Here is a 14,129-nt window from a genome sequence, read left to right on the forward strand (position 1 = left end):
AGACCCCGCAGTCCCGTGCTGGGGCGGGTCTGCTTGCCGCTTTCTCATCGTCACCGCAAAGCTCCGGGTCGTGGAGTATGATGTTTGCTGTAGCCTGTTTGCTTGTTTTGTGGTAGAAACTCTTTGTCAGATTAAGAAAGTTCCCTTCCATTCCTAGTTTATTAGAAGTTTTTTTTTTCTTTTTAATATCATGGATGGCTCTGAATTTTATAAGACACTTTTTCTGCTCTGTCAAGATGATCATATCTTTCTCTCTCCTCCCCACTTCATTTGATGCATTACCTTGGTTCATTTTCAAATGTCAAGCAGCCCTTTCATTCCTAGAATAAATCCCACTTGGCCATGATATCTCTTTAACAAATGTCTGAATTGGATTTAGCCAATACGTTGTTTAAGATCTTGGCATCTGTGTCCATTAGCACTCAGTCCGTAATTCCTCAGAAAAGAGCTCTGCCTGCTGTGAGCAGCATGGACTGCTCCCAGCCCACCTGCTGGATTCAGGTCTCTCTCATCCTTCTGGGGCTTTGAGCCACGTATACCTGTGTAGCTTTAATGTTCTTTCTTCTATTTTGTATTCTTTTCTATATATTTGATTGACCCTTGAACAATGGAGGGTTAGGGGTGCTGACCCCTACAGAGTTGAAAACCCAAGTATGAGTTTTGACTCCCCAAAAACTAACTACCACTAGTCAACTGTTGATCAGAAGGCTTACTGATAACATAAACAGTTGATTAACACTTATTTTATATGTTGTTTTTATTACATATCATATTCATATAATAAAGTAAGCTAGAGAAAAGAAACTGTTACTAAGAAGATCTTAGGAAGAGAAGATACATTTATAGTACGGTTACCGTATTTACCCAAAAATCCACAGGTAAGTGGGCCTGCATTGTTCAAGGGTTGTCTGTACTTCAGTTTGGAGATTTTTAATTTTCCTTTATTCAAATTCTCTAATCCTGTCTTCTGAAATTTTTATTCTGTCATGAAATTCCTGATGGGTTCTTAATTTTGATATTCTGTGTTTTGATTCCTGTCCTAATTTTCTAGGACAATTCTTTATCATTCCACGCATCGTCTTTGTCTTTTCCACCATGTCCTGGAACGCATACGTCCTCGCCGTGTCGGGAAGTTTCCGTCAGCCAGCTCCAGGTCGGGTCACCTGTGGGCCTGTTGCAGTTGTGTATACTTTCTCTTGGTTTTAGTTTAGAGAATTTATCTTTGGAATGCCTGGTACCTTTTGGATCGAATGTTGGACAGTGTAAAGAATTACGGAGGTTCCATGATGCCCCTCCACGAGAGACGTTCCTCCTTCGCTCTATGTGGCAGGTGGCGTGGTGGCTGGTCCCACGGTGGCAGTCGGGGCTGGCGCAGCCCACCCCTGAGCGCCAGGCTGTCCTCCTCTGCAGTTCCCCAGCCGTGGCTTCTGTCTCACGTGCTACGTAAGGGCTCCACTTTGTTTCTCAGAGGCTTTCCACATGGCTTTCCAGCCCCTGCTGCTCGCAGCCCCAGGACTCGGTAGATCTCCCGAGGGGAGGCTGGTTGTGCTGGTGTGGCTCCCAGCACCCCCCAGAAGCTCCGCTGTTGTCTTTGTGCCTCAGTGGCAGCAGTCTGTGGACATGAGTCCAGGAGATACTCTGTCTGCTGCGGGGGCCAGGGCCCTACTGACCCCCCAGCTGTGCACGGTCAGCTCGCCTTCCCAAGGGGTTTCCCTCTGGAACCCTAACTCTTCTCGTTGTCTTTGCTAGATGATGTCTGCATTTACCCAGGTTTTAAATTGTTTCAGGTGGGAGCCCTGGCGTGCCAGCAGTACGGCCTCCTATTTGGAGGCAGTCTTTTACCATCATGCTTTTGTGCTTTTTTATGAGCTGTAGCTCATTCATTTCTGTCTAAGGAGGAATAGATCGGAATTTACCATTTATATTGGTTATAATGTTCATATCCAGTTTTGGCTCTTACAGTGCTGCCAGGAATGTTCTGGGCTGTGCCACCTGGTTCATGAGCATGCAGTTTTGAAGGGTATGTACTTTGGAGTGGATGTCCTGGGTCTGGGATTACGCGTATCTTCACATTTATCAGATAATGTCAGACTTCCCCGGTTCACACTTACCGGGGCAGTGCCAGCCCCACCTGCTCCCTGTCATCCAGCTTCCGGTGGCTACTCTGCTGAGACTATGTAGTAGTATTTTGGTGTTAATTTGCATTTTCCTGATGAAAAAGTAGATTGACCTCTTTTCCTGTTTTTTTAATCCTTGGGGTTTTCTTTTATGTTAAGTACTATTGAATCTCTTGTGCATTTTTTTTAAAGATTTTATTTATTTATTTGACAGAGAGAGAGAGAGAGAGATCACAAGCAGGCAGAGAGGCAGGCAGAGAGGAGGAAGCGGGCTCCCCGCCGAGCAGAGAGTCCGATGTGGGGCTCGATCCCAGGACCCTGAGACCATGACCTGAGCCGAAGGCAGCGGCTTAACCCGCTGAGCCACCCGGGCGCCCCCTTGTGCGTTTTTGTGTAGGGTTATTTGTGGGACTTTCTGGTGTGTTCTGGACACCGGTCCTTGATAGTGACACGTGCTGCTGGTGTCCCCCACGGCGAGCCTTCCCCGTCTGCTGCTGTCACGACCTTAGTGAACAGAAGTTCCACCCAAGCTTACCTTCCTTTTGCTCATGGCCAGTGCTTCCGGAGTTCTCCGTAAGGACTCTCCCTGGGCCTCGATCCTAAAGCTGTTCTGTTGTCTTGAAATAGCTCTGCTGTTTGCTGTTCACATTTAGATCGACCAAATGCTGGGAATGAGTCTTGTGTACGGTGTGGGGATGGGTCCCAGGGTCTGTCTTTCAGGACGGATAGCTGTCTGTCCTAGGGCCGCCCCGCTTCTCCAGGGCACCTGTGTCATATGTGGAATTGCCCACACGTGCGTGGCAGGGTTGTTGTGGGTCTTTGTTTTATCCTGTTGAGTTATATGCTACCCTAAGCCAGCACCAGCTTCTGGAATGACTGTGGCTCTGTGGTTAGTCTGACAGAGATTCACAACGTGCGCAGTCACGTCGTCTGCAGGCGGTACTAACAGTGTCTGCCTTTTCTGTCCACCCTCCCTCCCCCTTATTGCACTGACTGCGACTTCCGGTGAAAAGGCAGATGTCCCCGGCTTGTTTCTGCTCCCCAGGGGAAGCTTTCAAGATCTGACCATCAATTCTCATATTCCTATAGGACTTTTAAAGATGGGGTTTATTACATTAAGGAAATTTCCTTTCATTCTGAATTCAGATCATTTAAAATCCTGAATGATTGTTAAATTGTTTTACCTCTTTTCACCTTTGTTAATGTGACGGATTATGTTGATTTTCTGTTAAAACGTTTTGCATTCTTTTTTTAAAGATTTATTTGTTTATTTGAGAGAGAGAGAGTGTGAGAGTGCGGGGCGGGCCAGAGAGGGAGGGTCTTCAAGCCCACTCCCCACTGAGCGCGGAGCCCTAGGCGGGCTCTGCCTCACGGCCCCCCCGAGATCACAACCTGAGCTCAAACCAAGGGTCAGACACTCAATGGATGAGCCTGAGCCGTCCAGGCGCCCCAAAGCTTTTTGCGTTCTTCAGTTAAACTGACTTGGTTTTTGTGCATAGACGAAGGCAACAGTGTTTTGGGTCGAATATTTTTTTTTTGTCACTGATTTCTCAGGTCTCACAGTTCACTTATTTCATAATGTCACACCCAGGTCTAGTTTCATTTACGGTGAAGTCTGGGCACTGCTCAGGGGGCGTGGCTGCTCAGACTGCACGTGGTCGTTACCCAGAACTTGAAAGGGGCCGAGTCGCTACTGTCGCTTCCCTGCTACTGCGTAGGGTGCGTGTGAGGCTGCTTCGGGTGTTGGGGATGGACTCGGGTTTTTCTGTTGTCCTGCCCCGTGGTCGCCCCCACCTCGTTCTACCTCCCCAGAAGCCTTTAGTCTTCCTTCCCCTCCCTTTGTTTCATCTTCCACCTTCCTCAGGGACACTGTCCTTTGTTGAGAGTTCGCGGCTGGGCTCTGCTGGTGAGACCGCGTGCCGGAGGGGGCGTGTGCCGTGCAGAACCTGCCAGGGCTGGGGGCTGCGTCCTGGAGGGCCAGCGGCTCTGGATGGTATTCTCTTGGGTGAAAACTGGAGACGGACAAAGTACCCACTTATGAGTTATAAAGGTTAAATGAATTCTGCGCCACTCATAATAAGGGATGTAGTTGAAAGATGTTTAATGATATGAAAATGCGTTCAAAATGCAGTGTTGCCTGAAAAAGCAAAGTGAAGAATGCTCCAGTTTCTTGAAAACGTCACATGCACGTACATGTGCATGTGTGTGTACATAACTGAAGGAATGCTGACTTTTTCTGTTTTCTATGTTCTAAATATTGTGGAATAAATTCCTTTTCTATTTTTGTATTAAGAAAAATAAATCTATAAGTTAATTTTAAGAGAAAACTATGATGTTCATTACAGCATTGTGCAAAATAGTTATCAGTTGGAAACTTACCTGAATTTCCAATAATAGAGTGATGGTACATTATGGGGTATTGTGATTGCTACGTTAAAATGTTAATTATTAGTTTCTTTAATTTTACATTGCTTAGTATTTTTATTTTATTTTAGGCAAACTTTGGAGTCGGAGTTTAAAACTAGCTTATACTCTACTTAATAAACTGACTAGTAAGAATGAACCACTACTTAAACCTGGAGACAGAGTAAGTAACTAGAATATAACTTATTGGAGTGAGCAAAAACAAACTCTAAAAATATGTCTCATTGAAATCAGTATTCCGTCAGTTGGTTCGACATACAGCATTAATACGAGGGATGTAAACTCAGCACAGAATAATCCTAAATATGGACAAAGTTTACGATGATGTACACAAGATGATGATGGTTCTTTCCTTCCTTCACTGCTCGTCTACTGACTCTTCAACATCTTTCCTCTGACTTCATATCGATTCCTTTTAGTAGAAATAACATTGATAAATATTAGGTCCTCAAAGCTTAGGTTTTATGAGAAAATGTTGATCTTACTCAGAAATTCCTCTCTTCCTCTTGTCCCTGTGGCCAGCAGCCCCGTGACCTCACGCTGAGGTAGAACGTGACGGGGGCTACAGGCTTATTTGTTCCGTGTGCTGCTACATTGCCCGGCATTGTGGCATCACCCACGTGGGGCCACTTAAATTAACCACGATTAAATAAAGAATTTAGTTCCTCAGTCACCCAAGCCGTGTTTCAGGGACTCGTGAACCCCATGTGGCTCATAGCTACCCCATTTGATAGCTCGGAGATAGAACATCCCCTTCATCATAGGAGGTTCTGTTCCTGAGCACGGCTCTGGGCGAAGGCGAACTGACCCAGACGGGAGGAATGTCCCAGATGGAGGGCAGGACCCTCAGCAGGGAGACCCCCTAGTGAGACGGCTGCTGTGGTCAGATCACCCCACAGTGAAACTGCGCGTTTCGGGCAGCTCTCCGAGGGTCCGCGCTTTAGAAAGAACCACTCACCACGGACATTTGAAGAATGTGAAAGAAAACAACAAACAAGCAAAGAAAAGAAAAACAAGAAAAGTGGAAGGTGGTGGTAGGGGGGAGAGGAGGAGGAAACAAATGTGGAGGAAAGTCACACACAGAAGAGAATTTTTTAAAAAGTTAGTCTTAATATCCCTGGAAAACTAAAGGTAAAAACACCACCCCGTAAATCAAGACGAGACGCTTATGGGGAGGCTAAGAGATGGAAAGGACAGAGGGTGCAGGACGGAGCCTTGGTCAAGAAGGTCTGGAGTTCAGCTGGTAGGAGTTCCAGGCGGGAGAGGGACGGACAGGAGAGAATTTTAAAACAGTGGTAGTGAAGCCGGTCAGCATCCTGAGCTGACGAGCGAGAGGGCCCCCAGCGCAGCTCCCTGCCTACGGAGCAGGACCAGGGCGCAGAAACGGGCCCCCCAGCTTCTGGAGGGGAGAGGGCAGAGCGAGCCACAGCACAGGGCGACGGCGGGGGGGGGGGGCAGAGGGCCCAGGCCGGGGTACACCGCTGGGCATCTGGTGAGACTTAGGCCGGCCTGACTAGTTGGTTACTCAGCAGATACCTTCGGAAGGTATTGTACAGCTGGCGGAGCATTTTAGAGCAGGTTGGCCAGCGGATATGTGGAAAGCCGAGCAAGTAGAGGGGGCGGTAGCCGTTACCAGTAGCAGACATGAGCTTGGCGGTAAGGCGAGAACAGCCCGAGAATGGGACTTGATAACGTCGTGCTTTAGACCGAACCTGTAAGAGTTCCTGGTTTATGTTGTGCTTTAAAATGACTCTAAGAATCACTGATTTATTTTTCTTGAAGATTCCTGCAAGGACAGAGACTTCCAGATACTCTCCTTGACTCCCGAGTGAGTCCCATAGTTGGGTTAATTATGGGAGATTGACAGGATCACAGTGAATGAGCTAGTTATTGGGTGTGGCTGTTTAGTTCATTGTCCTGGAGTAAATAGCGCTTACAGAAGTGGATGGACACAAGCGCTGATAACAAATTCTCCAAAAGTGTTTTTATGCCACACATCTAGTCACAGTTCAGTGCAATCACTATTAATATCAACTTTTAAAGGAGAGCTTTGCCCTTTTCAAAAAATTAACTTGTTAGGAACTGGATTTCCGGACCTCGAGGAGAGAGTATAGGGTTAGCTATCAGGTAGTTATTAGCAGCCGTTGTGTGTGCTCTCAAGGGCCCAGGGTTAACGTCTGCTGTCCTGACTTGTCGCGTACAGTTTTGGGCACACTTATCACAATATTGGGGCTCATAAAAATCTTGTTCCATAATAGCTTTTAATTTTACCCAATGTTGTAAGAAATGGCAGCTGCGAGGATGGGGGAAGAGAAAGGCAGGAATGCCAAGGGCAGGGAGTTCATCTACAATAATAGGAAATAAAATCAATACTAAGAATAGAGCACTGTAAGCATTACATTTAAAACTCTGAGAGCAAATGGAAAAGGAAGATGTAAGATATTTTTAAAGAGGTTACCTTGGGGAGTGAGGAAGGGTGGGTGAGCTTGGGGTATTTTTTTCATTAGTACTTATATTTTATCTTAAATTACGTGTTTTTAAAATGTGTTTGATAAAAACAAAAGTGTAAGATGAATGAGATAGAGCATGTAACTTAAATAGGGGCAGCACAGGGCCAGGTGGGCGAGCCGGGGGCTCCGCGGGAGGGTCAGCGGTGGGGGTCTCAGCCGAGGGGTTCGGGGCCCTCCACTTCCCCGTCAGCACACTGAGGTCTTGAGTGAAGATGTGCTCGACGAAAACGTTGGTGTTAGGATTTTACCTTCTGGAAGATATTCTGGGTATGATCTGGTTCTGTGCCCACTCTTCCTGCTACTGTGGGTGTTTTCCGCCTGGGCTGACAGGTGTGGGCGGTGTGTCCCAGACAGGTGGCAGGCGCGGAGCTGGGTCTCCATCCCACACCAGACTCGTGCTGGACTGCCGTTAGGTGCAAACACTCTAAATTATTTGGTTGCTTCTAGAACAGAGACCTCAACCTGAAAACTATTTATGAAAAGTTACATGGTTGAGGAAATTTAAGAACCAAGAATTAACCCCCAAATTACATTTTCTGAACTAAATTGGAAAAGCTGTAAGATGGTCTAAAATGTCCAAATTCCGTCTAATCAGCAGGGCTGCTAAGCTTTGAGATGGCTGCCTCGTTCGTGAGTGGATTTCATGGTTTTCCTTCATGCTGTTGCAGGTGGCCCTGGTGTTTCCGAACAGTGACCCCGTGATGTTCATGGTGGCGTTTTATGGGTGTCTCCTGGCAGAGCTGGTTCCCGTTCCCATAGAAGTGCCGTTAACCAGAAAGGTAGTTAACTCGCTGGGGACCATGGGGCTCTGGTCCTGTGAGGTCCTCTTGGGAAGCTGAGCGTAGACTCGCCGCGTCTCAGGCCGCCTTCTTGGCAGCCGGGCGCTGTTCCGAGTGAGGAGAGGGCCGCAGGCAGGCCGGGACGGGGCGGTGGGCGGCAGCTCCGCGGGCGAGCGTCTTGCTGGGGGACGGGCTTCCGAAGCTGTGGGTGGAGCTGTTACGTCACCTCTGTGAACTTTCCAGAACAGGAGGTGCACCTTTTCTCCTCGGATGGCTAGAATTAGCGATTGGACCGGATTTTGTTAAATTGCCTCTCAAAACCAGACTCTTATCAGTATTAATTTCCATGTCTTGGGAGTGAGTAAATCACACTGTGACATACTGGAGCTCCTTCTCAGGGACAGTTGTGAATATGCACGATGAGAATTTGCTTTTCTGCCTGCACAAGCAGCTCTTGTTACTGACCGATGATTAATGTGGGGACTTGCTAATACTCTGGGGAGCTGTTACATTTCAAGTATAGACGTCAGTAATCTGGTTACTGAAAAAAGATCATTATTTTAGGAGTAGACAAGGCGGGTGTTTTAGAAAATAGAGTTTTCTACCCTATCAGTGTTCAGGTAGTTAAAGTGAGTATTTCCAGCAACAAATACTCGAGAATCCCAAAAGTGAAGTTTGAAATAAAACCAGTGCCTCCCAGAGGATAATATAGGATGAATAGATGTTTGAATACAGAGATTATTCAGAAAAAGCCAGAGATTTGTCAAACTTGAAGGAAGAAAGTGATAAACGTTACTCAGGGACGTGTATAAAAGAAATGTGGACTGGAAGGAAATGTGCATTTTTGTGGGAAATAAGTCACTGTGTTAAAGGTTGCCCCCCCCCAGATTAATCTGCAAATTTTAAATGTGACTCAAGTGGAAATTTCCATGCTGTTATTTTTGTAGTTGTTTAAAATGCCACTAAATGTCATTTGCAAGAGAACACTGAGGCATTAGCCCATTATCCAGAACTTTCTATTTTATTTTCATGAAAATACAGTCTCTACCCACATAGGGTTCCGTTGTAGCAGCTGGTGAGGGTGAGTGAAGGTGAAGGGCCCGGCTCTTGTGTGAGGGCCTGAGCGGGGCCAGGCCCTCGGGGCCGCCCGTGAGCTCCTCGCCGTGCTTCTGCAGGACGCTGGCAGCCAGCAGGTGGGCTTTCTGCTGGGCAGCTGTGGCGTCACCCTGGCCCTGACCACGGACGCGTGTCAGAAAGGCCTGCCCAAGGCACAGACTGGAGAGGTGGCTGCTTTCAAAGGTAGGCGCCCAGGGGCCCTGAGGGGAACGGTCTCCAGCAGGAGCAAGGTCCTCGTGGGTGGGTGTGCGTCTTGCTGCCCAGCCCCACGGTTCAGAGTCTAGGCCTGTGCTGTTGCTGGCCAGAGGCACCGACTGAATCGAAGCTAGATCAGTACAAGGGGAACGGGACGGAGACTCATGTTCCCTGGGTGGCAGGAGCCGGTGGCTGTGTGGTGGGTGGCTGAGCCCTGAGGCCCGCTGACCACTCTCCTGGGCCGGGGGCCCTGTCTGCACCCTCACAGGATGGCCCCCGCTCTCCTGGCTGGTGATCGACGGGAAGCACCTGGCCAAGCCCCCCAAAGACTGGCAGCCGCAGGCACAGGATGCCCGGGCTGGGACCGCCTACATTGAGGTAATGGCCTCGTCTGACCCAGAGCACGGGGAAGCTGCCCCCACAGGCTCAGCTCTTGCTTCTGGTCGGAGTGCAGGCCGGAACTTAGCCTTCTGTTTGACCTTCCCCCCAGAGACAGCCAGGGTCGTAGGGGAGCTCATGCAGGTGTGGTCTTACCCCTACTTGATTGTCCCTCGCCGCCCACCCTGGGGGTTTCGGCAGTCCTGGGCAGCCTGCACGCACTGTTGTGCCCGGGCGCTTACCGCAGGGGTGCCCCAGCTTCCTCTGCGGGTGTCACCCCAAGAGTCACGGCGTAACGTGTGCTTCCGTGTGATGGGATGGTTAGCGAAGGACGGACCGCGCCTTTGTAAATTCTGTCAGCCTCCAGAAGCATCCATAATGGATTTTTTTTTTCTTGAAATCTTTCAGTATAAAACCAGCAAAGAAGGCAGCACGGTGGGGGTCACGGTGACCCACGCGTGCCTGCTGGCCCACTGCCAGGCTCTGACGCAGGCTTGCGGCTACTCAGAAGGTAAGGGCGTGCGGGCCCCTGGGGACTGGCTGAGCGCTGGTGCAGCCTTCTCGCCCAGCCGGGCCCGGGCTGGCGTGCTTAGGGCCGTCTGCTTGTGCGGCGTGCGAGGGGCCGGGTCACCCAGGCAGCCCCACTCAGGTTCCTTCCAGGACGTTCGTGTGTGTGCTGACTTGATGGCGGGTGGAATTCATCTACCACTATGCCTGGTGGGCTGGTTCTGCCCGGGACGTAGCTACGGGGCGGTGTGTTCTGCACATAAAAAAATGGAAAACCATCTTAACAGACCCGCTTTTGTATGGCTGCTTTCTGTGACTGTGGTTTCCATGTGAACTGTCGTGCCTGCAGATACACAAACGGAATCTTGAAAGTTACAGGTTTTCTGTTGGTGACACGTAGGTAGCACCATCCCCCACTGACTGTTAAATATTGGATATTTAACTTAGAGAACTGTTATTTTTAAAGAACTATAAAAACAGATATATGGTAGTTTCCCTACTGTAACAATGCTGGGATTGAATAAAACTAGAAAGTAAATTGAACGGTATGTTTAAGTAACTAAAATACGGTGTTTAAAAGTAAGAGGAAAATAAAAATGGAAGTCAGGAGTCACTGAAGCCTTCAGTGGCAAATTGGAGAATGATCTTAGATATATTCAAGGGCCTGAATGATTTTTTGAAAACTGGATCTATTAGTCACATGGTTTTCTTTTTCTGGACATGGATGTATCAGGGATGACTGGGACGCTTTAGCTAACGAAGGGAGCGTAGGGACGAACTCTCACTCAGGAAGCAGGCGCCCTTCCTGGCAGCCCTGTGTTCTCCATTGGTGTCCGTGCTGTGGGTGCCCTTGGGGTTGCCAAGCATCGGTGGGGGGGCCCGGAACCAGGTCCCCCAAGCACAGGGCTGTGTGGGCAGCCCCGGTCACCACCTGCTCCTGCATCTGTCCTTCCTGGAGGAGACCACAGAGAAGGATCAGCTTTCTGAGGGGAAGCAGCACGAGCAGCCCGTGACATTTCCCAGAGACACGGGGTGGTGGCCTCAGTGTCCTCGCCCCTGACCTCACTGTGCTGGGGGAACCTCGAGGGGCCGCTCGAGCACGTGCTGCTCCTTGTAGTTTCAGACTAGTGATCAGCGTAGCTCTGTGGCGTTTTCCCAAGATGTTTAAGGATTCTTACTTATTTGAGCAAGGGAGGGAGAGAGAGAGCGCGAGCAGGGGGAGGAGCAGAGGGAGAGGGAGAAAGCAGACTCCCCGCTGAGCAGGGAGCTGATGCAGGACTTGATCCCGGGGCCTGGAGATTGTGAGCCAGGCCAATGGCAGACGCTTAACGGACTGAGCCATCCAGGCGCCCCAGCAGAGCTGTTTTAATCCAAAATTGTATCACCTACTTCTGAGTTTTTCTGGTCATTTGAATCGATAACCAAGACGATTGATTGACTGGTTCCTGGTATTTGCGGAGGCTGTGCGTTTCCTAGAGCTCTTGTGTCAGTGATGTCTTCATCTCACAGTTTCTTTAACAATGCACCTGACTTGTGAAGACGGTCACAAGTGGTTTAACCATCTCTGTCCCCTCATAGCCGAGACACTAACGAATGTGCTGGATTTCAAGCGGGATGCTGGGCTGTGGCACGGAGTGTTAACAGTGAGTGTCGTTTGCCCTGTGGTCTCGTGGTTGGACTCGAGGGACCCTGAGGCCTCGTACCAAGAGATGCCACCGAACCCTACTTTTAGGTGGTGCAGTTAGCCCTTATCTGAAGTGTCAGCAAGAGCAGGCTGTGGCTGCTCTCTGTGCCCCTCGGGCGCGGTGCGGCCTCTGCGGCCCCGCAGCGAGGCCCTCCCCTGAGCGCCCGTCTCGCCCGCAGAGCGTGCTGAACAGGATGCACGTCGTCAGCGTCCCGTACGCGCTCATGAAGGTGAACCCTCTGTCCTGGATCCAGAAAGTGTGTTCGTATAAAGGTAACGGGAGAGACGCCGTCCCCTGACCCCTCCTTCATGCAGGAAGTCCTTCTGTTGTCACTCTTGGTGATGGAAAAAGCAGTGAAGCCGGCTCGCCGACCGGTGGCGACGGGCCACGGCGCCCCTCCTGCCCGTGTGCACCGTGCCACCCCGCAGTCATGGACTCTGCGTGGCCTGGGCACAGGCCCCTGACGGCCCTCTTCTGCAGACACCATAGGCCACTATTTTTGTTCTCTTGAAACTCTTTCCAGTCACACCAGTACTCCCAGTTCTTAGTCGTGGAGATGGTTTTCATCTGAGGCTTTCACTGGTGGCAGAGCTCTTGATTCTAAGGAAGCAGTGTAGACAGAGGGCCACTGGCCTGCCCCCGCCTGGGTCACCACAGGGCTTCCTCGTCCCTTGGGCTCCGCTCCAGTGGGGCTGGGGGGGCCCCTTGGTGAGCCCCGAGGCTGGGCCATGGGTCTGTCCTTACGCGCGCTTGTCCCGGGGACCTGTGCTGATTCGAGTGGGTCTGTGAGGGGCAAGGGTGCCACTTCCCTGTGACTCAGGGCACTTCCGTGCTCCCCTCTGCAGCCCGCGCCGCGCTGGTGAAGTCCCGCGACATGCACTGGTCTCTCCTGGCTCAGCGAGGCCAGAGGGACGTCAGCCTCAGCTCCCTGCGCATGCTGATCGTGGCTGACGGCGCCAACCCGTGTGAGTAAGCCCGGCTGAGCAAGGCCGTGGCTGTGGCCTCCCCAGCAGGCCTGGTGTGGGAGGGAAGAGGGTCAAGTATGGCACGCCAAGGAACAGCACTGTGGTGTTGCCGCCATAACAGGCCTGCCGTGGGCTGTAGGCCATGGGCCGTGCTGCACGCCCTCCCGGGGGGACCCGCTGGTGTATCTCGTGCTTGTTTATGAAGGCGCTGAATTTAAAAGCAATTTTAACACTGTGGACAGAAGATACATTAAGAAATGACTGGAATTTAGACACGGACCAGGCACCTGTCCTGGCCCCCGGTCCTTGGCCCCGACCTCCTGCTGGGATTTCCCCTGTTGCACCCCTGAGCACCCCGGGCTCTGTGCAGGGTCTGAGCATGGCTGCTCATTGGTGGCTGTCCAAGGCCTACCGCGCATGGCTCCCTGGGAGGCCTGGTGGACCTTTGTGGGGGTTTCTATGCAGCACAAAGCCCTCGACTGGTAGGTGGGTTTTCTCGTTGGGTTAATGGCTGTCCTGCAGGGTTTGCACTGAAGCTCCCCGGCCCAGAGGCTGGTCTTTCCTCCAGTTCCCTGTGAGGAGGCCGACATCCCTGCGCCCCGCGTCCCCACTGCTCAGGAGGGCATCTGCCATCCTGCTCCTCTACCCATCCCCAGCAGGGCCCTCCATGCTGCCTCTCAGACGCCCAGGGCTGGGGTGCTCTGCATCCCCACACCCGCCTGAACCCAGCCGCGTGCCCGGGCCTTGCACCACACCCCTGCGTGTCCTCCGCCCTGCCACACCCCCAGCAGCTCCTTTCCCGGTGGCCAGGCTTTCCCACCGGGGAGCCCTCCCTGGACCCCGTCCCCATAGACCTTAGATCCTGCCCCTCCACGTGCCTTGGGGTTCCCTGTGGCACTGAGCCAGCAGCTTGTCTCGTGTGTCCTCTGCCGTCTGCCAGTGCCAGCAAGAGCCGGACACAGCACCCTCCTTTCCTTCGAGCCCCGCTGTGGCAGGTGCCTGAGGGGTGGGGTTCAGCCCTGGGGTCCCGACGGGTGCAGCCCCGAGCAGGTGGCAGCTCTCCTGCTGGGGAGCTGGGCCTCCATACCCGCGACGCCTCAGACCGGCTGGGGCGAGTAGGGGAGAAGCAGGGGCAGCCTGGGGACCATGCGTGGGCTGCCCTGTGGGGGTTACTTGGCCAATCGCAGCCCTGAGGCCCTCCGGCAGCTCTCGTGCACTTGGGCCTCGCCGTGAGGGGGCTCGCCCCAGAATCGCTCCTTGGTCACTTCCCTGGGCCTCGCCGTGAGGGGGCTCGCCCCAGAATCGCTCCTTGGTCACCCTCCCACTCAGCAGAGCTGTGAGGAGACGCGGCGAGGCCGGGGCGGGCTGTGAGTCTGCACTCAGAAACAGCGCGGGGGCGAAACAGAGGCCTGCCCTGAGAAGTGTCCCACTCTACCTGCTGGTGGTTTCCAGA

The 14,129-nt window shown here is 51.7% G+C and overlaps 1 protein-coding gene across 2 annotated transcripts in view; it reads left to right on the forward strand.

Moving 5' to 3' along the window:
• Positions 1–14,129, forward strand: part of LOC111155631 (disco interacting protein 2 homolog A) — a 117,320-nt gene that overhangs the window by 69,430 nt on the left and 33,761 nt on the right. The window lies entirely within an intron of this gene.

Source organism: Enhydra lutris, unplaced genomic scaffold (genome assembly GCF_002288905.1).
Source record: "Enhydra lutris kenyoni isolate GAN:26980312 unplaced genomic scaffold, ASM228890v2 scaffoldscaffold43, whole genome shotgun sequence".
Taxonomy (NCBI): domain Eukaryota; kingdom Metazoa; phylum Chordata; class Mammalia; order Carnivora; family Mustelidae; genus Enhydra; species Enhydra lutris.